General features: G+C 48.0%; 1 long non-coding RNA gene across 1 annotated transcript; it reads left to right on the plus strand.

Annotated features, from left to right (window-relative positions):
• The first annotated feature begins 17,765 nt into the window (after positions 1-17,765).
• Positions 17,766-23,883, plus strand: LOC142583349 (uncharacterized). The gene is made up of 3 exons (XR_012828605.1): positions 17,766-18,237; positions 22,744-22,953; positions 23,786-23,883. It is a non-coding gene; the product is annotated as an uncharacterized LOC142583349 (long non-coding RNA).
• Positions 23,884-26,245: the final 2,362 nt, after the last annotated feature.

The raw sequence follows: 26,245 nt of genomic DNA on the forward strand, positions 1-26,245 counted from the left end.
ATAGTGCATGCGTCACAGATGAATCAAAGGCATATGGGCATAGGTACGCGTCGTGTAACCCGACGTGTAATGAAGTCGCTTACATTTAGGTCCAAATATATGGCGTCTTTATTACATGCAGGGCCGTCGCAGGTCTGAACATGTTTCTCGCCAAGCCAGCGGAGTGATAAGTTCTTGTGACCAGCAGCCGTGGCGCAGCTCCGCACGGGCAGACAGCGAGGAGCACGGAGCCGCAGCACGCTGGCTGCCCGCTGCTGGGTGACGTAAGTGGGACGTCACCTCGAAGGGCGCGGCTTTGCGCTCACTGCAGCCTCCGAGTGCCGGTTTAGGTTTCTCTGATAGCCGGAATTCGTTGCGCCGCAGTTCCGCGGTGGATCGAATTTTCGCGGATCCAAAAATTTGATATGGCTTGTACGGGGGAGAATTCGCTTGAATTTCCCAATTACGATGAGCGCACTGAAACTAAAAGTTTACAAATGAATTAATGCATTTTTGTTAAGGAGTGACTAATGGCAACGTATCACTCGCCACCCCGCGGTCGCCACCACTGACGGCATATCTGCGAAGGAACCGTCTGTTTACTTCAAAACGGCTTTCTTTCTTTTTATGTTACTTAATGCCTTCGGAGAAACACCCTGTGTGGGTTCGGTTACAAAACCATCTCATTGTGCGTCTCAACGGGTAACTTTTCTCCGAGAAGCAAAAAGTACAGAAAGAACTAGGCAACCTAAGCGAACGAGCAGAGTCTATTATTTGCTTAATACTTTGCCGCTATAATGACCTTGACGAGTTTCTTTGTGTGACGCTTTGGTGACCAGTTCCAAGCAAGAATTGGTGTGCACGAGAACATAGAAATCGTGGAATGCTTTCAGCAGCTTCTATTACAGTCGCCCAAATTCTGTGTTAGAAGTTCGAAAGCTTGTCAAACGTACCGTGTATATCCTGTGAAGCACTCGAAGGCACCTTTCAAGCTGAATCCCTCATAGCCAACTACGTTTTATTCGCGCAAAAAAATTCATGAGCCCTTCCACTCTGTGAAGGTGGATGAACAGCGAAGCTGTTTAGCACACGACATAAGGTGACAGAATTTTGAGAAAAACGTATCAACACATTTATTGTCTTGATCGGTTGTCATCGCGTTGATGTACGCGCACTATTCTCGGTTCACCTTTGTTATTATTATATTAAATTCGTCATATTAGTGTGTAGTTCGCACTCCCTGTATAGCAGCAACGCGCCTCCGAAGAGCAACCGCAGGAACAGAGACGAGGATTCAATCGTCGCCGGCAGGTGGCAAACACCACCGATAAATATCGTGCACAAAACACCAAGCGCATGCGGGACGTCGCTTTTCGTAGGCCCATTGCTGCGCGGAAATGCGGACTATCCGCGGCCTCCCCATTACGATGACAGCAGATATGTCCAATTAAATATGGGGAAGGGCAACTTGTTTTTCTGGTTTTTTATATACTTTCGCGTGGACGGCGGCGCCGCCACCCCGAGGAGCCAGAGGAAAGTAGACACGTATGACGTTTCGACGGCCCCCCACCACCACGGCGGAGAGGAAGGAAACTAGATGCTCAAGCGCTTGGAATGCCGACATAGAGAGGGCGGTGCGAACGTAGACAGATACGTAGACAGGTAGCTAAGATACGCTCGCTTCTTGGCCTAACGGCTAAGAAGCAGATCGTGATATACCCAAGTGCTTGAGACCCTTGCAGGTCCCAGGTATAACTTGGGTAGTTAACGGCGCGTTTTCAGGTCCACCTTCCCGGAGCCAACCTGACGGAATTTTAACCCGCTACCCTTCGAAGGTATGAGCCATTGATCTTTGGCTTATACACTGCTGCCTGGACCTACCTGCACCATGTGCCTGCCGACTGCGAGGACACCAGGACTGGCCCTGGTCCCTGGCCCCGACCTGGCCCGGACCAAGAAGCTGGTAGCGAATAAGCCAGCGGTTTTCCTTTCACCTTGCCGTCTGCCTGCTTGCACGGTACCGCCTGCTGCCGAGGGCACCTGCCTCCTCTCCGTACTGGCCTGGGAGGTCCAGTTGGCCTGGCTGGAGCACTGGTGTACATGGACCCCTTGCGACTCCATGCCCACCTCTTCATGGCCAAGCTGAGGAGCGGGGACTTCGAGCGGGTCCTTGGCTTCGGAGACTACGGTATTCTCCTTCATGACGAACTCCGAGTGGTCACTCTCCACCTCGACCATCTCGAGCCCTGCCGGTCCATCTTCCGCTAGGCAGTCGCTTCGAGAGGGACAGGCGCTCACTCTTTTCTTCCCCGTTCCCGCACGCCATCAGATGTTGCGAAGCCGGCTGCCGAACGTCTTATGGAGGCGCCACTTGGACCTCTCGGAGGCAGTCCTTGGTCCTACAACTCGAGCAGGAGCACGTGATCCGCATTGTGCAGAAGACCAACCAGTGCTCACTCTGCGGCGGGGTGCTGTCGCTACGTCCGTCTGGCCACGTCTGCTTCGTGGGAGGCAACCTGGTGGCTCCCACTACCCAGGCGAGCCATCAGTGCCCCCAGTTCGTAGCTTCTTTTCTTACAGCCACTGGCCTCGCCAACCACGCCAAGTGACATGAGAGGCAGGACGCCAGGCACGCCAGCGAGGTCTGCAGCCTGCTCCTATTCAACCTGGCCCTGGGGCTAACCGGACCTTCAGCAATGCCCCATCATCCGAAGAGTGGAGCCCTTCCGGGTCGCGGGCGCCCGGCGAGCCGGGACCTTCGCTTGGGAGGCGGTCCTCGACTGAAGGAGATCTGCCAACGAAATGCTGCCTGTTGCCCTTGGTCTTACTGCTGGGGATTTATCGAGTCCACCTGGTAGTGCGGCGACTCCTGACTACGACCTGAAGGTGCCGCATGGTGCCTCCGATGTCTCGCCAGGTCTCTAGGTCCAGGTCGACACGAGCTTGCTTCGTAACGAGGCTGCTACGCTGCGATCTCCCCCGGGGGTCTGTTTCGCCTGAGGGATGGGAGAGGGCCATGGCGGTCTGGTGCGAGGCCATGGACATCGTGACCACAACGGTTAAATTGCCTCAGGCTTCTGGAGATCGCCTTCTGTGCCCCATCAACCCCAACAACAGGAGGGATATCCAGAAGATGTACTGTACATGCGCAACCGTAGATGTGCGGTTTGGCACATCCTCGAAGGCCCTTCCCGACTGTGCCCCATCCCACTAGACGTCCTGGAATCACACTGCACCGACACCAGGATCCAGAGGTCCCCCACCAGCACCTCGATTCTTCTCGAGAGGACTCCTGCTCCCAAGGAGGTCAACCTTGGCCCGTTCACGGCTGAGGAGGTCGGCTTCCGGCTCCAGCGCTCGGAAAACACCGCGCCTGGGGAAGACCGCCTCATTTACCAGCACTGGAAAGTGGTCGATCCGGAGGGAAAGTTCCTCGCCACATTCTTGAATGTCTGCCTGCTTCACCACCATACCCCCAACCTTTGGACGACGTCTAGAACAATGCTGATCTTCAAGAAGGGCGACGAGACACATTGCTGTTGGCAGTAGGGCTGCCAAGCTATATGAAAAGAGCATTGGCTGGAGGTCGCCTGGAGTAGCTGAGAGTGCCCACTGCCAGGAAGGGTTGCTCCCGCACGACAGCGTCTTTTAACATAACTATGTGCTCCAGGAGCGGTTGGACAGGGCCCGCGGTGGTGGCGGCGAAATCTGCGTTGCCTTCCAGCAACGCCTATGGGTCTATTCCCCATCAGGCGTTGCTGGATGCCCTTCAAGGAGCCGGGCAGGCAACCGTTTCGTGGATATTGTCACCGATCTGTAATCCGACAACCGTACACAAGTCATGGCTATAGAGTGCATCGCCACGCTCATTCTCATCCTGGCCGGGATTCGTCAGGGCTGTCCACTGAGTGGCCTACTTTTTAAGCTGGTTATAGACCCCATTATATGAGACATCCAGGGTGAAGACCGTCCTCATAACATCTTGGGCTATGCCGACAATCTCACTCCAATGGCGGCGAGTACAGAGGCCTTACATACCCGCATCGACCGTATTGAGGCTCTGGCGTCGGAGCTGGGTCTCTCTCTCAACCCCACCAAGTGTCGCGTTCTTCCCCACCCGATGGGGACCACACCCTCCAGCTCAACAGGACGTCGAGGACTACCTTATCGGGTCCATGGAAGGCGATTTATGGGCGCCAGCATCACAGCTTCGATGCACCTGGACTGAGTCACGGAAGGCGTCCCGCCGCCTGGATTTCTTTTGGGAGCTGCGCTCTGACGGAGTCCGGATCGCCTGCGGTGACCACGCACTCACCCCTGACCACCGCAAGAAGGTCATCCGCATACTCCCAGCCATTCTATCTGCTTACAGGGATGCAGCTCTGCATGACAAACCAAACCAGGGCAATGTGTTGCAATGCGTGGCCGCCGACCCTGCCAGCTCCCACTTCATGTACACCAGGTCTTTGACCTGGTTTGCAGACTGGTGTTTCGTCCATAAAGCCAGCCTCAACTTATTGCATCACAACGGAGCCAGCATGGGGGCGACTGGTCGTGAGCAGCGGTGCAGGGTGTGTGTGTACATCGAGAAGCTGCCCCAGCTACTCTGCCACTGCATGCCGAAGAGCGCCATGTATAATGCTCGCCACAACAAGGTCGTGGCTCGGCTACGCACCGCGTGCCAGAATCGTTTTACCATCACCTACGAGGACCGGCGCATAGGCAACACCACCCTGCACCCAGACCACGTTTTAGGACGCGGTGAGGAGGTGATCGTCATCGACGTTTTCTGCCTATTCTCCTAACTGGCCAGACACCTTCTCCGAAGCCGGCGACGCTAGGATATTGAAAGACGAGCCTGCGCGTCAACACCTCGCGCTACAATATCAACGAGTGTCCGTCGACGCCATCAACATTGGTGCCTTAGGGTTCTGGGACCCGAAGAACGACCCCATCATGTGCAAACTTTGTTCGCAGTCGTATCTTATGCTATTCAAAAAGAGCGAAGTTACCTCCGCATCCCATGAAATTTGTCATCACCACGTGGCGCATCATCTATAGACACCATAACTTGAACTCTGATCTGCCACTTGTGTCATTTTCTGCTTACTTTTACTTTTCAGTTTTTCAACTGAACCTTGTATTAGCTAGCGAGTTCCGGTAGTTGTCTGGTCACGCAAAAACCCAGTTGCTCCCAAAGCAGAGCAGCTGTAGGAAAGGGCGGTTCGATGAGTTGACAACTGTGCCGATGGCGGAAGGTGAGCCATTAGCAAGAATTCCAGCTGCCTAGGCGCGCGCTCACGCCATGCGCACAACCAAACAGAGCCATTTCGCTGCCGCCGGGGAGAGAAAGGGCAGGAAAGGGTTTCGTGCGTGCTGCCGCCTGCTTTGTTTCCGTTCAGTTCATTCTCTGGAAACGGATGGGACGGCCACGCGTTGTGCGTTCCCAGAGGAATTGGCAGCCTTCGACGAGCGACGGCGAGAACTCGCCCGTGAAAGGACTAGCTGCCGGCGCCCCGATCCACCCGTTAGAGCCGCCCGAGCCTCGGCAATCCGACAGCAACGAGAAGATCCCGAGCTGAGGGAGTGATAGGCCGAAGCGATCCGGCACCATTACCTGTGGGTTACTTAGCCATGACGAAGGTTACGTGCACGCAGGACAAGCTTCGCTTACCCCCATTTTTCGACAGGAGAGGGGTTCGTAACTTTTTGTTGTTTCTTTTTACCCTTAGTATTCTTTAGAAACATGCGAATAAAATTTGGAGGATGCTTTAGCTTCGCCTTTAAGAGTGGAACGCGATAGCACTCAAAGGTCCCTGACTGCTTCTCACGCTTCCCGGCAATTGGAACGTATGTAGTCGTAATATTTACCGGGAAACGCTGACCGCAAACGCTGTTCTCGGAGGCGGGCTTTCTCGTAAAACGCTGCCTCTTGCGTGGGCCGCGATGCGATGGAGGCTAGCGCCAGCTGGAGGTATTGGAAGGAACCGGGCGGCGCGCCACTCCGTGGCTCTCTAGACACCCGGGCGCCGGCGCACGCTAATGGCGAACGCCGCGGGTGATTTGTGAATGGTAGGAATGCTGGAAAAGGGGTTTGTTTCAGTTTTCGCGTAACAGAATTGTTTTCTCGCATAATCAAATTACAATCCGAGAGCTATCATGTCTGTAAGTTGCGTGTAACTCATAGTTTACGATGTTTCTGTGTATTTTAGCTGGAGAAATTCAATTAGTTCAGTGAATTTTTGCGTCACATGAATAGCCTGGGTACGCGTGGTTCGAAAATATTTTTGTCGAAACAACGTCCGACGCGGGAAGCCGACACCAGATTTTTTGCTACACGGGCTTCCTAACGCTCTCGCGTTAAAAACAGCTGTTCTTACCGTTGTGCCTGGGACCATAGAGCAAGGAATACAACAAGAACGGACACTCCCATTGAGCCCAGCGGCCCAAGTGACGGCAGCGTACCAAGCCGCCGGTGTTGATACCTGAACCACACTTCCGGTATTGTATTGTGCGCGCGCGTTTTGAATGCTAGCTGGTACGCGTCACGCCGGCTGCGCTTTTTTTTTTTTGCTTCTACAGCTCGACCGCGCGCGGTATTCGTGCGAAATCGTTTACTAAAATTGATTGCGAACGATATTTACAAGCCCCCATCAAATATGTGCCCCGTACAATTTCATGAAGACGCAAGACGCCTTGGAAATGAGGAAATGTTTATTTTATTCTTTATCAATGCTCGTTCCGGGCTTTTGGTGCATTCATCCAACGTTGTGGCACCAGGTAAGCAGCAGTAGTCCCCGTAGGAAGCTCCACTAGACGACGTCAGCTGAAAGAATTAAATTACGAGCACGTGTCATTTTGGTATTAACATGTAAGAATAATGCGTGTACAGGCGAAGCGAACGAAAGTGGTGAACGGGTGGCATTACAAACAAAAGCAGTTCGCTTTTACATACACGGTGTAGAAAATACCCGATTCATCCCAAACAATACCGTACATACCACGAAAACATTCTATACCCAAGCAGTCCCCTCTTCCCGGGCCTTATTTCCTGCACTTTAATAGCACGAATACACGGGCTTATAACTTGGCTACAACCGACTCTAGTACGCAACGAATACACAGAGGTAGTCACAACACAGGTTCTTAACCAGACCCCCCCCCCCCCCCCATGCTGGACGCTCGCAGAATTCCTTCTAGTCGCACTCGATCAAGACAATGCGTGGGTGCAAAGCCTGCCTTCAGTCGTTCAGAAGACAGAATTTTCGTGTTACAAGTTCCTGGCGTTTGAGCTTGCAACAAGCATGTGACGTCCCCTCTGGCATAATTTTCATTGGCACGCAAAGCTCGGTGGCCTGCCAGACTCGGTAGGCAACATTCGTCACCGCACCCAATAAACACCGACGAGCACAGCTGCGCGGTGGTAAGTCATCGTTCGTCACCACCACGCTGCGGAGCGTTTGTCTAACGGGGGGTGCCTTGAGCCCTCCCTCGTTCACGAACCCAGGCGGATCGTGACACTCGCGACGAGTAGCCACGGATCGTCCCACGCCACCGCGAGCGGCGAAACACCGCCCCCCGTTGCTGCCGCCATGCCGCTGTGCGGAAGGCTCGAGCCGTCAGAGAGATGGGTCCGCCTGGCCAATTTACGAGGAACAAGTCCACGTGTTCTTCGAGACACGCCCGAGGCCAAACAGCGGGACATTTTCCAGGCCAGCTGCGGGACCCGCGTATTCAGTCTCCTGCTGGACCTTCTCAAGCCAGCCACGCCGCATGTTAAGACGCTGGGTGAGCTGCTCGCCATACTGCGCTCGCATTTTAACCCAGCACCATCCACACTAATGGAGCATTTCCGCTTCAACAACCGGAGCCGCCGGGAAGGAGAAACCCTCGAGCAGTTCGTTGCTGCGCTACGAGGGTTAGCGAGTGCCTGCGTTTTCGGGGACCAGCTGGACTCGCTGCTCCGGGACCGTTTCGTCTGTGGCATCAACAACCCCGCCATGCAGACGCGAGTCGTGGAGCTTCCCGACCCCTCGCTGGACAACGAAGTGAAGGCAGCGCTGGCAATGGAAACTGCCGCCAAGGACACCGGCGAGATTGCCCGTGCGACTAGCTCATCGTCGGCGGAAGCGGCGGTCAACAAGTTGGCGACAAAGGGCAGTACCTGCGGTCGCTCCGATGGTGCCCATTCCCCCTCACAGTGCCAGTTCTCTCAAGTACAATGCTTCACGTGCGGGAAAACTGGGCATCTGGCACGGGTATGCCGAAGGGGGAGGACGGACAGCAGCAGCAGCCTGCTTCAAGCCCAGGTACCACACAAGCCCGCGGCCAGGGTAGCCGCATAGAGAACCAAATTTTAACAAGAGCGGACACTCCCATAGAGTCCAGCGGCCGAATTGACTGTAGCGCACCAAGCGGATGGTATTAACACCTTCCGGTTTTGGGCGCGCGCGTTTTGAACGCCAGTTGGTACACGCCACGCTGACTCCGCAGATCGACGCGGCATTTATTTTATTTTTTCGCTTCTACTGCTGAACCACGCGCTGTAGTGCAGCGGTGCCGTGTCGAAATGCAGACGGAACGCAAGAAAACGCCGGGAGCCTGACAAACGTGCTACATCCAAAAGAGACGGGTTGCCGAGCAGGCGAGCTTCACATGCGCAGCCGGCATCGCTCGCTTCGGTGGCATGACTGGCGGATGACGCGTGCATATGGCGTGTTAGTTGTGCCGCTAGCTTGTTGCTAAGTGACGCAAGAAAAATAAGTCGCTAAGTATAAGTTCATTTATACGTAAAACTTTTTAGCTTAAGCGTGAAAGTATAAAAACATAAAACGTTGTCTGTAAGTTCATTTCACATTCTTTTTCTTTTTTCCGATGCTCGCGTCAACTAACGGATGGAGTTCACACTACGCGTGACGTGTTTCCTGTTTCCAGTTTTTACCGAGTGTCCCCTCTTGTTGAATTTCTTTCTCTATGGTAGCCGTCGCAAGGGTACGCGGCGGGGGCGTGCGGCAGCAGGCTCGAGTTCTTCCGTGGCCAGGCTCCACGTCGTGGCCGAGGACCCGCCGACGGAGGGTGCCTCGAGCACTCCCTCGTTCACGAACCCGGGCGGACCGTGACAGAGCTCCTTGGCGTTATCTTTTGAGCGTTCTGCCGGCGCAATCAATACGCTCCCGTGTTATCCCTCTTGGCAATTGCTCGTCGCGTTTTCGACAAGCGTGAGTACCGAAAGAAGACTTAAATTGTTGCGGGTCCATAAAAATTGTCAGAAAGTTGTCGCAGTAAGATTCAGTATGCGCCGAACTAACTGCGCACCACGGCCGAGCTGCTTTTCGCTAACCGCGTCACAGCGCCAGGCGCGCCCACTGCGCTTGAAAAGTACCCCAAAAGTAACGACATTAGTTACAATAATGTTGGGTGTCAGCGAAAGCGCCAAAATTTGTCGCAGTAAGATTCCGGATTCCACAAGGGCATGAGCCATTGCGCTTGAACTCTTTCTGCAGTATCACCAGGATCGGCCCCTATATTTGTTGACGCACAAGAATGCACGGAACCCTAGCCATACACACCTTCGCTGTAGAATGAAAATAAATTGTGGGGTTTTACATGGCAAAACCACGTTCTCATTATGAGTTACGCCATAGTGCTGGACTCCAGAAATTCGGGCCACCTGGGGTTCTTTAACATGCACCTAAATCTAAGCACTAGGGCTGTTCTTGCATTTCGCCCCCATTGAAATGCTGCCGCCGTAGCTGGGATTGTGCTTAGCAGCCTCGCTGTGAAATGCTTTCATTACTTTTTGAAAGGAATTCATGAAAGCATAGATAGGCCGACGTGTATGCCCAACTAGCAAGAGATATCTTTCCAAGACTGCCGACATGTTTGGTGTACCAATGAATGTTTCTCATCTTTTATGCATTTACTAATGGTTATATATAGGTATAATACATTGCATGTCTCTGATGCTATATGTATATTTCCGCATAATTTATTAGAGATTCTCGCCGTTACACGGGTTCCTTATTCTTCTTTTTTGCCCCTATAAAATGTTGTTTGGCTGTTGAATGTTGTTTGACCGGTTTGGCTGAAGATATGAATGAATTAATCATGGCTACAATTTGTGACAGGTCTGATGTCTTTCAGTTAGTTTGTCCTGGCAAATAATTCTCAGAAAATGCCTTTACATTAATTAAATTTCGGAATTTTGCGTGCGAGTACCACGATCTGATTATGGAGCAAGCCCTAGTGGAGGACTCCGCATTAGTTTTGATCACCTGAGGTTATTTAACATGCACCTAAATCCAAGCAGATTAGCATTTTTGCATTTCGCTTCTATCGCAATGCGGCTGCCGCGGCTGGGATTGGACCCGCAACCTTAAGCTCAGCAGTGCAACGCCATTGCCATGCACTTGGTTAGCGCAGCGGGTGACGGGTTTACTTTCGTTGGTCATTGAACTGATTTTCCGTCTTACAAAGCTGATTACTGATCTCCGCCCATAGAGTGAGTCGGCGATCGGGTGCTTATAAAATTTGTTACACCGGAATTGTTCGTAAGAGAAAATCCCAGCCAATTATGACGCTGTAATAGTCTTACCAAAGCGACAGGCCAAACATAAAGCGAGCTTACGAAAGAAAAACTTTGTGAACTCGGCGTCTAATTTTTTTTTCTCGTCCGCTTCACACCTGCATGTAGAACAGGAACTTATACAATACTTGAAAGTCACACCGATATTCATGGTTCTCATATGCATAGCTTCCTTCTTGACGTGAAATGTTTTATGGCTTGCAAGAGGTAACACATGGAACGATGGATGAGCACGTATTCTGAGCAACAAATGCAACTCAATGGTGTGCAACGTAAATGCCCATTCTTTGTTGATAAAAATACGCGGAATACACCAAGAGCAAAGAAAAGAAATGAAATGAAATTAGCGAGAGCAGACAAGAGCTGCTATCTCAGCACTCTGCAGTTCAAATAGCTCACTGTTACACAGAGGAACAAAAGCAAGACGTACAACAGAACAAAAGGAAGAACTGTAAGGAAGCAGGGATATATTCTCTTTTTCTCCGGCAACAAAGGTCGATTTCAGGTACGCGCCTCTCAAGGGAGCGCCACGAGGTCCACAAGCAGTAAAAAGACAGATCGCAGAAGGAGAGAGCGGTTCATTTTTTATGCGAAACGCGACGAACTTTAATCACAGTTTGCCTCGCGCGGGTCAAATTTCTGCGATACCGGCCGCGATCCCCAGAGCCCGGTCGCTTTTGCTGCTCGGCTGAGCACGCCTGTCTGAATTGCCGTGTAGCGACAGAAAAAGAGCCGCTCTGGCGAACGTTATTAATAATTTACCCTCCCATCCCTCCGGCACCGGCGTCGCGGGCGCCTCTCTGATGAACGGCTCTGTTTGTCCCAGCGCTGGCGCCGGCTTACGCTGTAGCCTGTCAGCGGCCGCGACCTTACTGTGTGTCTATGTGTGCGTGCATGTGTATGTGTGCGTGTATGTGTATGTGTGAGTATATGTGTGCATGTGTCTACATGCGAGTGTGCGTGTGTTAAAATTAAATTATTGGGTTTTAGGTGCCGAAACCACGATATGATTGTGAGGCACACCGTAGTGGGGGCTCTGGATTAATTTTGACCACCTGGTGTTCTTTAACGTGCACCAAGTGCACAGGTGTTTTTGCATTTCGCCCCCACTGAAATGCAACCTCTTGCTTAGCAGCGCAACACCAAAGCCATTAAGCAACCAAGGCGGGTGTACGTGCGCATTGTGGATGGGTGTAGGTGTGCGTTTGTGTGAGGGGGGGGGGTGGATGTGGCTTTGTGCGTGTGTGCGTGCGTGTGCATTCTCCTGTGAGAGAATAATTCGCCCGACGCAGTGAAATGCTGGCTGGCGTACGATACCGTTTGCAGGCTTGCTTGACGACTCAGATACCTAGGGTGCGATCTTGTACGAGTTCCAAAATGTAACGGAGGCGGTCCGTTCCACTGAGCCGCACACGATTAGTCAATTTTAACCGTGACGAACGCCATGACATCAATTGTGCCATGAGCTGTGGCGTCTTGCTGCTGTCAATAATTCCGTGTCTTCTGCTATCCGACGAACGTAACGTAACGGACCGCCTATTTCGTGACGTAAAGAACGGACCGCCTCCGTTCCATTTTGGAACGCGTACAAGAACGCACCCCTAGATGCGTTATAAGAGTTCCAAATTACAAAAAAAGCTTCGATGGGTTTGTTCGCGATTACGCAACAGCCCGCAACTTGGCAAGCCTCGTTAACGATGTCTGATGGTTGCCGAACAAGTACTGCGCACACCTGCTGCATTTTTCTCATCTTAACGGGGCCCCGCAGTACTTTTGATTGAAGACTCCGGCTCTTATCTAGGATTTTAGTTCTGTTCGTCCCTGCTCGAGCGCCTCGAGCTGCCGGTCACGCGGCAATCTTACGTGTATTCGTGAACTTCTTTCACGCTCGGAAAAACACTTTTATGTAGCAGGTATTGAGCAACAGAAATCTTTATAGGAAGTTTTTCATGTTGCTCTGCAAGTTTCTCATTGACATATTTAATCGCATTATAATATTCGAGAAGTTGACGAATTAATTAAGACTAATTATGCAATTAGGCGGAATAGAAAAAATAATCTGAGTAACTCCAAGCAACGGCAAACAACATTACCTTGGTTCTGTCCAGCTATGTGGCATGTGCATATTTCAAATCTTCGTGCACGACAGTTGGAACACCCTGTACACCCTGTAATTCCAGATTAAGTACGCATGACTTTCTCGAAAGCAGTGTAGTAGTGATTGAGACCTCAGCTAACCTCTTGCTGGCTGTACCGATTTACAAAGTGTTTCTGAAGGGCGCTTAATAGGCACCTACATCTAAATGTACACGATTGTTTTGCATTCCGTCCTCTTCTGAAAGAGGCCGCCACGGCCTCCATGGAATCTCACCCGGGACTTTACGTTCACTAGGGGGACGCCGTAGCCGCAGATACACACTAGCTAGTGGCCGTTCCGTTTAAGCTCTCCACTATTTCAGTAATCCCAAGGAAGCGTCAGCCGGCACGTCGGTCAGCGCCGTGTCACGCAGCACACTTGGCGAAGCCCTGAGGGTACACGGGTATATATATATATATATATATATATATATATATATATATATATATATATATATATATAATCGATTTGGTCACGTTTGTTCAACATCAAAAACGTCTGAAACGACTCACTACGGCATTGTTCCTTGACATAAAAGGCACCTACGATAATGTAGCACATTAAGTCATTATAGGGGCTCTGATTGAAGGAGGAATCGGTGGTCGCACTTTTCAGTGGCTGCGCAGTTATTTGACCGGGACGCATTTCTTCGTGATGACTGAGGGTGGCGCCACGACTCACCACCAAACATTCCGTGGATTACCACAGGGCGTAGTGCTGGGCCCGACACTATTCAGCCTAGTGCTCGTTGGCCTAGTCAGATGCTTGTCCAACACAGCTGCAGTATCATCTGCATCTGAGCGTCAGCTCTAACATGACTGCAAGTACGAGCAACGCTACAAAAGGCAGCTACCTTGACATAACTGCACTTGCGAAAACGGAACTTAGAGCTGTCTTCAGAGAAATGATGCTTCGTTATATTCACTCGCAAGGCAATGAGGCCTTAGCCTGTAAGTATCAATGCGCAAGCAATTGCAAACGCACGGAAACACCGCTTTTTAGGGGTAATTATCGACCGCCACCTATCATAGAGCCCGCCCATTCCATACCTACAGGTGAATCTTATGTGATTCTAAGGCAGTCCCACAGACTGTACTCTCAGCACTGCGCGATGGATCACATGAGCAGCTCGTCGAAGGGATCACAGAAGTCCACCATCGCATAGATGACGAAGGACGCGATATATCAATGGTTGCCTAGTCACTGCGGCATACATGGCAATGATCGAGTGGACGCATCTGCCCGATCTGCCCATGACGGCTGAACTGCGTTGCCGTTCCGCTTTCGAGAGCCGACGCAGCGAAAAACCTTTCTGTGCTTGCGCGTGACCTAACATCAGCTCAGTGGAATTCATGTGAATGCACAAGTGCACGCCTTCATACTCTGGACCCTAATTTACAGCTTTGTCTAAACTTTGTCTAAGATCTACGGTTTGTCTTTATCTAAGGCTTGTCTTTGTCTAATGTCTTTGTCTAAGGTCTGCGGTCTAATGTAATTAGGTTTGATTTAAGTCGGCATCTTCGTGTGTCATGATATGGGCAATATAAAAGGAGGTGGTATATATCTTTATCTAGAAAGACACAATCACATTCGGGGGTTCCCGCACGGCCAATTCTATGTTTCAATGTATGAAATCAATGTTTTGTGTAAGCAGTGCCTAGCTTTAATTTATGAATAAGGGTTGCCATATTTCTGTCAAATGACAATTGAGAATTTGAATTCAATAAGCGGAACAATATGATACAAATCCGAACTCTTAGAATTCTGGTCAAGCCACGTATTTATACACATTTTGAAAGACGTTGTCCTTATAACGCAGCGTAATTCATTCTTTGATATTGGGAGCGAGACCACATCATCTTTGAGGTATGCTTGTCGCGCTGCTTCATCGGCTGCTGTGTTGCCAAGAAGGTTACTATGCCCTGGTATCCACAGGAATGCTATTTCATGCTTCGCTTGACTTGCCTTTGTGAGTTCTTTAAGCGTTTCGTATATTATACTATCATTAATTGTTTTTCCTTTTGGGCTGCACAGTGACCTTAGAGCCGGGAAATCGCTGAAAATTACCCATTTTTGCGCATCTCTTACTCACGTTATAAATTTTATCGCACATAGGATTGCGAATAGTTCAGCCGTTGTGGATGAAGTCGCACGAGATAACTTAAATGATTCTTCTTTATTGAGGTGCGCTATAACGAATGCTGAAGTTGAAGAGGTTGCTGTACTGGAGCCATCTGCATGTCTGTATCCCGAATACCGCATACATATCTGGTAAAGTGCTAGTTGTTGAGCAGCTTGAATGAACATGTCTCTTTTTCTGAATATCCCGTCTACTGAATATTCGATTTTTGGAAGTGTAAGCAGCCATGGAGGATATTCGACGTCTGAGTTTCAAAATTCATTTCTTGGCAATATATGAAGATTTTCTCGAATTTCTTAATGGTCATAACGTCTGTCTTGTTTCATTATGTGTAGAGCCAACTTTTAGAGCTTTTATGTTGCATTTGAAGACGGATATAATGTGGGCATGTTTTTGTAGTTCTCATAACTGGAAATGGGGATTGGCGAGCCTCAGCTATTACAAGACAGCTAGAAGTCGCTCGTGGAACTCCTAGACATATGTGTAGTCCTCTAGCTAAAAATCTTTGAAGTCGCTCTTCTGACGTGTGGGAAAGTATAAGATGGGCGCGGAATACGAAATTGTTTGTCGTAATACTGCGTTGTAAACAGTCTGCATTGACGATACTGATCCGCCCCATGATGTGCCTGCAAGTCTGCGAAGTACCACCTCGTTTTCGAGTTTTTTTTTTATGTGGAGTGCCTAGGATAGCTGCCTATCAAGTATTAAGCCAAGAAATCGATGCTGTGTGACAATCATTAGAACGTGTCCTTCTGGATTAAGAGTGAAATTTTTTAACTGCCCCCGAATGAAGGGCAATACAGCTGTCCTTGCGTGTGATAGAACCATTCCTCTCTCTCTTTCTCTCTCGAAAATTGGTTAATGATATTTATGCCGTCTTGCAATGTCATCTGAAGTAATTGACCCATACAAAAATGCTTCCTTACTTTCTTTAGAACTTTTATCAACATCCTATCAACTTTAGTAACATCCTATTGACTTTTACTTTTTAGTAACGTTTGTCAAAAGAAAGTTGGTTACTTCTTTTCTAACTTCAGTATGTAAAAAGAAAGTTACTAGAAAGTTAAGACACACTATCTCAACTTTTTAGAAACACGATTCACTAGGAAGTCCATAAAAATAATTATGTTCTTAAAGTACATAACCCAAGTTACAAAACATGCATGAATATTATTCAATAAGGTTATAATTATTCAGTGAACATGGCTGGTGCAAGACAGTCTTGTTTCATGGACAGGTGTAAATTTCCACAATTTTCAATCAACTTTCTAGTAACACTGGTTACTAGAAAGTTGTTAAAAATGATTTAGTGAAAAATGAACATATATATAACAGCATCTGAACTATAAATGAATATGCAAAGACTGGCTGCTTTAAAAAAAAATGTTTTTTCGCACAGTAACTGTTTTCCTAATTTTTAATCAACTTCCTAGTAACAGATGATAGTAGAATGTTCATAGAAAAGAATTGCTTCTAATACCGGACGCTAAGAGGAAATATGGTCTCACCAATTCAAGATGAGGGCACGTATTCTCGAAAACACGACAGCTAGTGCCATAGGAAGCGTGTATATCAGCGGTGATCATGAATTTGTGCTCAGTAGGTGTCAAAGAAGCCCGTAGGCCATGCACCATAGCACTAGATGGAGCTGCACGGACGGCGCGCTGATCGGCTCGTGTTCGCCAACTAAAGCGGGAGACACACGGTGCGATTCGGTGTCCGATCTGGCGTCCGACGCGCCGAAACTGCAGCCCGAATCGAGGTGTTTTGCCGTGCCGAAGCGCCGGATCGGACGTCCGGCGTGCGACAAACCGGGCAGATTTTCATCGTCCGACGTGTCCGACAACTGCACCGTCGTCTGGTCGCAGCCAATGGCAGCGCGGCTAGCATGTGACGTTCTCTGACGTTCCCTCCACGGAGGCGATGCTGGCTGGCCGGTTTCTCGCAGCTATTCTTTTTCCTTGCCTGCTGCAGTTTGTTTCTGACATGAAATAGTTACCAGTTCAGTAAAATTATCTCGAACGTGTGCCTGTTATGCAAACCAGCGCCTTGTACACTAGCACTAAGCTACTGGTGAGATCGGGAGCCGCGACGCGAGGGCATTTCGCGAGCAGACATCACACACCGACCATCTGAGCGAGGCCGCTCGCTTCGCTTGCACGTTTGCCCTTCGCAACGACTGCGTGAAGTTAACCAATTGTATTTAATTACGGCCGACCTAAGTGTACAGTGTTAATTGTTTTGGCAAAAATAAGCACTCTTCGACGAGCTCGGGCTGGATCGCAAGCGCCGTCGGCTGCAACGTCCGCCTAGCTATGCCTACCGGCCCTATCGCTGGCTTTAGCGGAGCCGTCAGTGGACAACGCGCCGTCATGAAGTGTTGTGTCCCTCACAGGGGCATAATTTTATCGACAGCGTTCTCGTAAAGCGAAGCAGTGTTGTGCAGAGTTGTTTATATTGCGTTTCTCGACGTGGATATGAACTCAAGCTGGGGAGCTGGATGTGGGCGGAGCTTACGCGCCGCTCATGCCGTAGCATGCAGCGCCGCACGTCGGATCGGACACCGAATCGTACCGCGTGTGTCTGTATAGCTCACTCATGGTTCGGCTGAAGTCCCCGTATATTCTTTATAAATAAGGAAGCCTACCTAGGCACTGTAAACCCAACGATTGGGGCCTAATGCCTCTCCGCCTCCCACTACGGCTTCCTTTGAGTGACAAAGTCTGATCTCGAAGGCCGTGCTTTTGCAACCTGCATGCACCTGAGCAATTGCGAATCTTGAAGGCAACATCCGCTTAGTTTTTATTATATATACATTTCCTTAAACTTCGTATCACAAAGTACAAAGTACACACTTTTGGACCAAACAAATATATTAAAGGACTCTATCAAATGTTATTAGGAAAAAAAACACGCAATTTTTTCATTTAAGATACATTTTTCTAAAAAACCGCAGAGTGGCGCTACTGCAGTATCTGTTTGGTCGACACACCACGTTGGTTGTAGTGAATGCTCCTTGCAGTAAGGTGGTATTTGAGTTATATTTTAGAAGTGCCTAGACAAAACGTGCTCCTTGTCGTGTGCAGTAACCATCCCAAACCCTCCGGACTCGTGTAACGCCATTAGTTCGCCGTGTGTTTCGAGCGATCCACCAGTGTCGTCAGTGAGTGCCCTAGTACAGCGCCCGTCCGAGCTGCCTTTGTTCTGCCGAGCTGCCTGCCCGCGCTCTCGTGAAAAGTCTGGTACTGGGGCTTCGAATTGTAGTGTTTGGAAGACTGTTGAAGGTTGTGCTTTTGTGGAGCTGGAGTTCATCGGAAGTTCTACAGTGCTTGCGCCAGAGAAACGTCGGTGCCTCTGTACCTGTTAGACGAAGGAGCGTTTGCCAAGTCTTGAAAGGTAAGCAAGTTTGGCGCTTGCGCGCATTCTTGAAGCTTATGATTTACGTAATGAGCGTTGTGTAACTAGCTAGAGCAAAGCGCTTTCCTATCGTATGTTAGCCATGTTGCTGTGCACATTTAGCAAGCAATTTCACGAAAGCTTCCTCTGATGTTACAGCGTGCTTGCATTCTGCTACCCGCCTTGATTGCTATGTCTGAATGGGCACACAATTATGAAAACACATTGAAAGTTGGTGTTCGTTCGGTAGTTTCATGGCAAGAAGTTATTCGCTATATAGGCATTCCCGCAAGTACAGTACAGGTGCCCCCAGAATAATTCGGAACGTCGGACACGCAGCTGCTCGTCGGCGGAGCGCGCCGGCGGATAAATACAGGCAAGGTCTGCGCATGCGTAGTCTCCCTAGCGAGCAAGTTTCGCTCCCTAGTGTTTCTAGATTGGCGTTGTCTTGCTCCAAAAAGGTAGCGCCAGGTGCCCTTTAGCATTGTGCAGGGGAGGCAGGGCAAATGAATGTCTGTAGCGCAGCATGCACCATAATCTATAAATAAAGGCTTGTGGACGCCATGCAGCGTATTCCCGCCATGGTCTGCATACCGTGTGGGAGATAATAGCAATGCTTTGCGTGATTACGTGCTAGTGAGGCGGCTTGGCTACAACGACCTCGCTGCGCTATTTCTTCAACCGTGTTAGCCTGTCCTGCGAAGTATTAGTTCTTAACAAATTATCTCCCGCTCCGTGGTACTAATGGCTTCGTAAAACGAGGAAAATTTCCACTTATACATGACCCCTCTTAAAGGTTGTGTCTGCGATAGTGGCAATAAAAGAGTTTACAAAATGAAATAACGCGGCACGTTCCTCAAGGCCAGTTTCATGCACAGGAGGCCACCTCATTCCTTTTCCTCGTGGGAGGCCGCTATTCGGGCCACTTGCTCGCATGACCAGCTCTGGCTGGTGGACCGTGCTTGCCTAGAGATGTCCGCCAGGGGGCTTCCGGACGTCTAGGGGCCCAACCACATTTAAATAGATCCAGTAAAGTTTTATCCATCCATCCATCCATTCGAAGGGCACTTTAATGAACTCTTCACGACTCCAGTCATTTATTGGCGCACCACATTACGTGGTTCGCATATATTGTGCGCCAATCAATCACGGAAACTGGATCATTGGAAGCGAGTATTCTTACGTATTGATCGCGTGTCGGCGTTTGTTGGTGTAGATATTCATTTTCATACTCATTTTCTTTTGCTCAGAGGGGATATACAATGATAATCAAGGGTAGGCTGTGTGAGCTGAATGAAAAAATATAATAAGGAGAACATAGTAAATATAAATAACAGGAAGAACACTGGGTTCATTTTCTCCACAGAAAACAAAAAGAATCGAAACGTAACTTTGTTTCGTCTAAAGCGCTTGTCATGTTCTGCTATCAACATCTCGCGATGTCCACGCGAAGCGCAGCTTGTAGGCAGCGTGGAATTGACTCGCCGAGCGCATCTACGAAGTCCCTCCTCTCACCAAAGCCCTTCCACTCGCGCGTTATGGCGAGCCAGAGCTCGTCGGCACTTGCCCCTCCAAGATTCAGCTTGGATAAACCTTCCTTCATCGTGCCCCACACGTTCATAACATTGAAGTCTGCACCTTTCGGAGGCAAGTAAAGAACGCGAACACCACATTTTTAAGAAGTTTTTCCACAGCTCTGGCCATGTGCACCGGCTCAGGTCTTGTTGGAACAAGTAGCAGCCATCTTTAAATGGCCCGTCAAGAGCGTATGGCAATAGGTGGAAGTCCTGAATTTCGCTGTAAACTTCAACTGTGAACAATGGGGACAGCCGGATTATCGGACCGAGGCCCTCTTTGCTAATTGCTCCCCAAACGTTGAGGGCAGAGTGGCCGCTGTTGTAGATCTCGGAAACATACTCAGGCTCATATCTACACGAAAAGGAGGCAATAGATAATGGTCTTTTCAGATGAAAGACCTCTTGCGCGTCTGAAGAATTTGTGCTTAAAAGGTCAGAATGAAAAGGAAAATACCTGCAGTTGTATGGTCTCCATACCCGGCGCTCTTAATCCCATCTAGATGAAAATGTCGATTCATCTGAGAATATGACTTCCTTCCATTCTTCACAGTCGTCCAGCGCTCATATGCCCTGCCAAACTCAAGGCGCCGGCGTTTTTGGCACTCCGTAATGTGTGGCTTTTGTGCCGCGACAAATCCACGAAGACCAGCCTCTCGCATGAGCCTTCTAATTGTTTCCTCACTGGCTTGCAGGTTGAGGGCTGTCTTGATCTGGCGGGTGCTCTAAAAAGGATCGGCAACGGCTGCAGCAACAATCAGAAGGTCGGACTCTTGCAACATGCATCGGCGTCGTCCCGATCGTGCTGCATCTTTGAGTCGGCCATCTTCATCCCTGTATGCTTGGATTATTCGGTTGACCATATAACACGTTGAGCTATATCTTGTGAACTGAGCTTAATATTTCTCCGCACATTCATCGGCACTTTTTTCGGCATGTTGCCTCGATTGTAATAGGGCGGAATTCGCGAAACTGTCATTGTTTAAATATGTTCGTATCTCTTTATCAATCGAGCCGCCGATATCATCACGGTTGCATCAGACGCAAACGCAGCCCTTTGCCAGCGCTAGTCACGGTCAGCTACCATAAATATTTTGAGCAAATGATAAATACGGCCCACATGAAAAATGAAAAACAAAGGCGCCCAAGCACCCGACCATGCAGACACGAGCGCTTATGCTCCAACGCGAGTGCATGCGCAGACACAGCTTGTCACGGACACCATCGGCCCAGCCCCCTTGACAAAACGTTAAGGGGCACCTAGGGCTACCGTTTTGAAGCAACGCAACCCAAACTAGATGCACTAGGGAGCCAACCCTGCTCGCTAGGGAGACCGCGCACGCGCAGACCATGGTACTACTTTTTCCACGGGCGCGCTCCGTCGGCGAGCGGCCGCGTGTGTTGCGTTCCGAATTATTCTGAGAGCGCCTGTACATGTGTAATGTATGCGTCGATCTATCATGGGCTTCGCGCGTTGACACACGATTGCTATGTTTGACGCTTAAGCAGATAGAAGCTTGTATGAAGATTTTTGTGTGTATATAGTTCGGTTTGGAGGTCCGCGTCGCGAGAACCTGTGTGTCTTGTTTATGTTCTTGAGTGTCTTCGCGTATTTGTCTTCTATGTTACAGAGCGGATATAGGCCGATATTACAATAACGAGGTGCATTTTTAATCTAGACATTTCAATCAGACGCCGGCCTTTAAGAAAGACAGACCAACCAAATCTTAATAACGAGATGTCAGCTCTTGCAATCGTAGGTTACGGCAGTGCGTAATAATTTAAAGACTGCGATTTTGTAGCGATACTTACCCCTCGATTCTATATCACTCTTCTCGCCCACCGCTAATGGCCGGCAGCTGCAGTACGTAGCACGGGCCGGGGCGTCGGTCAGCCCACTAACGAATAGCGAAGAGGAATACCATCGCTACAAAATCGCGGTCTTTAAATTATTACGCAAATTTTGTGCACAATGAGATGTTATAAACACACCTTGCATGTACATGAAAAAAAAGGTTTACAACAGAGATGACATATATGCATGGGCACATATATGTGTCAATAAAATACTCGAGCGTCTTTCTGCCTACAGAAAAAGAAGTTATGTCTCCTCGAGGGCATGGCGGCTTGTACTAATGAACCTCTAAGGGAAGGTTTTCTCTAATACCTATTTTTGATATCTAAATGCTTATGTGGCACGTACAAACTGCTTGCATCAATTTCTCATTGGGATGAGCTGTCTAAAATTTAATTTTCAGTAATAATTGCAATAATTAACTCATTTCACCTGTCTTCTAATGACTAAAGTTCTATGCTTCTACCTTGACAAACCTTTTGTGAAATTAGTTTGATGAGGCCCAATATACAGGGCTTTCTAAATTGAAGGTATCAGTACCTATTAAAGACTATGCTAACTATGAAAATGCTGCTTGTGTATGTGGTTTATTCACTCTGTCAGACAAAATCTTTACACCCAAGTGCAGTCAGTAAATTGAAAACTGCATGTCTGCAAGGGGAAGTCAGAATTGTATTTGAAGACAATTGCATCTTGTTTGACAGTTCTCGAGCACTTGTGCGTCACTAATCGAGCACAGCTTGGCCCAATACTCGATGAGGCTTGAAGCTTTCAATGTCTGCTAATCACTAAAACAGCACCAGATCTCACTCTGTGTCAAGGGGTGGCACACATTTGCTTAGTTCTAGGCAGATGCATGTCTTTCTTTCGCATTGAAGTTCCCAATACTTTCTAGTCTTACGTAAAAGTACACAGCTCAGTACAATGCATGTATGGTATACGTAAGGCTGCTTTGTTCTTTAAACCGAATCAACGAGAAGCAGCGACTTTCGTTTTTGCAAACCTTACCCTACTTCCTAACCATTCCTTGATCAAACATGTATAAAATGAATCTGTGGTTGTTGTATTCTTTCACAGGTAAACATCGGTGACGGTGTATACGTTGAAAAGGGCATGCTGAAGAGGCTGTGCCTGGATGCTAACAACTCAGGCTTTCACTTCGCGGAGGACCTCCTTAAAGCTCCTTTTTCAATAGAAGACGTTGAAGGGAGGTCCTTTTTTGGGCGGCTGTCAAATGCCTTCCACAGAAGGATCCGTTGGATTCCAAGACGGTCAACACCATAGTAGGTATGTGTGTCACAAAGAAGCATCTTAATATTCTTTGTGCAGTTTTCAACAAAACTCCTTTCATGGCAATTTCAGTGCTATCTTAGGGTATACTCCTTTCTTTCCTGCTAAAATAGCTATTAACCTGATTATAATAGCATATTATAATGCAAGCTTTGTCACCATAACTAGAAAATTGTCATTACTGTTGGCATATGTATTTTTGTGGTAGAGGCCCTGGTCATATGAATGCACTGATAATATAATATCCTGTCTTGTGGAAAGCTAACATGTTTAGTAACAAGCTCACTTTGACAATGTCTGTCTGCACAGCAAAGGCATTTTCTAATCTTGCAGTAGAACGTCCGTAATGCCTGTTCAACTGCTTACATGTTGCTTGTATCATTTCGTGGTTCTTAAGTGCAACACAAAAGTCAACTCTTCTATGTACCTGTGCCCAAGCAAAGCTGCAGCACAGTTATGACTGGCACCTTGCCTTTCCTAAGATAATTCACACATGAAACTTCCATGTACTGGTCACAATACGAATATCGAAGTTCATTAAACTGAAGTTGATTTACAGCTTTTGTTTGTAGATGACAATTGGTATGATAGAGTTTATGTGTCGTGCATCTGTTGGTGTTACGCACATCCATCACGCTCCCAGCTTTAATGCACTAATTCAGTCATTTCATGCATTTTTAGGACTGCACAAAACAAGTGGAGATGTTTAGAGCTCACAGGGTTGAAAGCTTGTCTCTTGTGCACTTCCTTTTTAAGAAACAGATGCATGGTGTGTTGCAATGTCACTGTAGCAAAACTAATATATTGCCTTTTTTCTTCTCTTTTCTAGACTACACAACGCAACATTTCAGCCTACTTCCAGGGCAGCTGGAGAACTCGTCCTCCTTACTAGCCTGGGGATATTAAATGGATGTGTTCAAGCACAAATGGAAACCTGTCTTCTTCTGTTGCATGCCACACCGAGCCACTTGGCAATCACTATTCGCCACAGACAGATAGTTGACAGGATGTTACTAGCAAGTCGTTAGGATATATAAAGGTGGTCAATAAATAGTCGCAGCACAGTTTTTAGGAAGCAAATAAAAATTTTATTCAGAGATAATTAAAGCTTATTTTTGCAATACATAATTGCAAAAGTAGTTACCTCTGAATAAAATTTTTATGTACTTCCTAAAAACTATGAAGCGACTATTTATTAACCACCTTTATACATCCTAACGACTTCCTAGTAACATCCTGTCAACTATCTGTGGCGAATAGTCGACAGGATGTTACTAGCAAGTTGTTAGGATGTATAAAGGTGGTCAATAAATAGTCGCTTCACAGTTGACACTTTCTAACGACATAAGATAATAAGCAGTCGGTAAGAATTCTATCGACATTTTATATCTATACTTTCAATTCAATATCGGTGGCCAATAGTCGGTAGGAGGTTACTAGGAAGTTGTTACGGTGTCTAAAGACGGTTTATAGAATGTCGATAGGTTCTAGTAACATTTGTCTAAAGACGGTTTATAAAATGTTACTAAAAATTTTTGTAAGGGGATCATTAGACCCAGATGTCCAAATACACACATCATCTGCATACAATGAAAACTCTAACTGTGATGACAGTCGTCTTAAATCAGCCATGAGGCAGTTAAAAAGAAAAGGGCTGAGTACGCTTCCCTGTAGTGCTCCCTGTTTGACAACATGTTCAGCACTCTTTCCTTCACCCATCTGAACAAATATTTTGCGACCTACTAAAAATTCAGAAATCCATCGCAAGAACCGGCCAGACATTCCGTGTTCTAGCATACTTAGCAAAACATGAACGTGACTAACACTGTCAAATGCCCTCTTGATGTCTAGGGATACTGCTATCGTCCTGCTTCCACGTGCACTTTCGTGCTCCACACAGGTCACTAAATCTAATATAGCATCCACTGTGCACCTCTGTTTTCTAAAACCTGCTAAGTAGTTGGACAAGAAATCCGTTTCATTACACCCCCACTGAAGTCGCGCGTCAATCATTTTCTCGATTACTTTGCATAAACTTGACAAACTAACTGGGCGGAAGGATTCAAGGCACAAGGGCGTCTGACCCGGTTTTAAAAGTGGGATGATTCGAGCAACTTTCGAAGAGTCAGGCACAGTTTCTTCTATCAATGGATTATTATAGATGTCTAGGAGAGCATTTGTACCTGTCGGCCCGAGGTTTCTTAGCATATTGTGCATAATGCCGTCCTGCCCAGCAGCAGACTTTTGGGGGCATGATGCAGTTGCACATTGAAGCTCGCTTAATGTAAAAGCACGATCTAATTGAGGATGTTGTGCCCAATCGCGAGCAGTAATTTTCTGCTTAGCTAACACTACTGAATTATCAAATTCGGCACATTGTGATCAAGAAGCAGGTCTGGAAATAAACCCGCAAAATTCACCTGCAACTATTATCTCACACGTGTCCCTAGCTACAGCGAGAGCACGAAATGGGAAGCTCTGTGTTACAGGTCCGCTTAAAGAACGAATTACTAGAAAAATTCGTGGTACAGACGTGTGAGGAGACAGCGTGCCGCAGAAATCGCGCCATTGCCATTTGCCTTAAGGCAGTAAATTATGCCAAAATTATAGGAATAGTTTAGAATTTCTAGTTATAAGTTTCATAGATCTAAATTGTAGTTTTAATAATTTTATTTTGTGCTATCAAAAGTATATACTCTTTTAACTTTTTGCCAAAAGTTTTCCATGCGTCTGCGCATTACGTTGTGAATTTTCTGGGCGTTTTTGTATGCTTCTAAACTTCCGTTTCGTCGGTACGCTCTTTCAGATTGGCGTCTGATCGCTCTGAGGTGTTCATACTCTCCGTCAACTACAGCATAATCTTTTGGAATTGAGACCTCCTTCGTGCATATGTTCAGGTTATCCTTCAGATATTCAGTAAATCTTTCCACCATTGTATGTTTATTCATTTGATTCCTTAGACGGTAACGAAAAGCTGTCCAGTTGATTAGTCTGCTGTAACGCCTGATATAGTGCATGCTAGGGTGATTTACAAGGATGCGAAAAGGATCACTTCCGCGTGTTTCCATATCCGTTGTCCATCCCACACCATTCATTAGACCTTGTGAACACAGAGTAACATCTATACAGCTTGAATAATTATATCCACGAAGAAATGTTGGCAATCCATCGTTTAATATAGTCAAGTTGCATGTATCTGCGGCGCACTCAGTAACGTTACCACGTGCATCACAATGATCACTGCCCCAGATATTGTTGCGTGCATTGAAGTCTCCACATATAAAAACAT

Source organism: Dermacentor variabilis, chromosome 1 (assembly GCF_050947875.1).
Source record: "Dermacentor variabilis isolate Ectoservices chromosome 1, ASM5094787v1, whole genome shotgun sequence".
NCBI classification, from domain to species: domain Eukaryota; kingdom Metazoa; phylum Arthropoda; class Arachnida; order Ixodida; family Ixodidae; genus Dermacentor; species Dermacentor variabilis.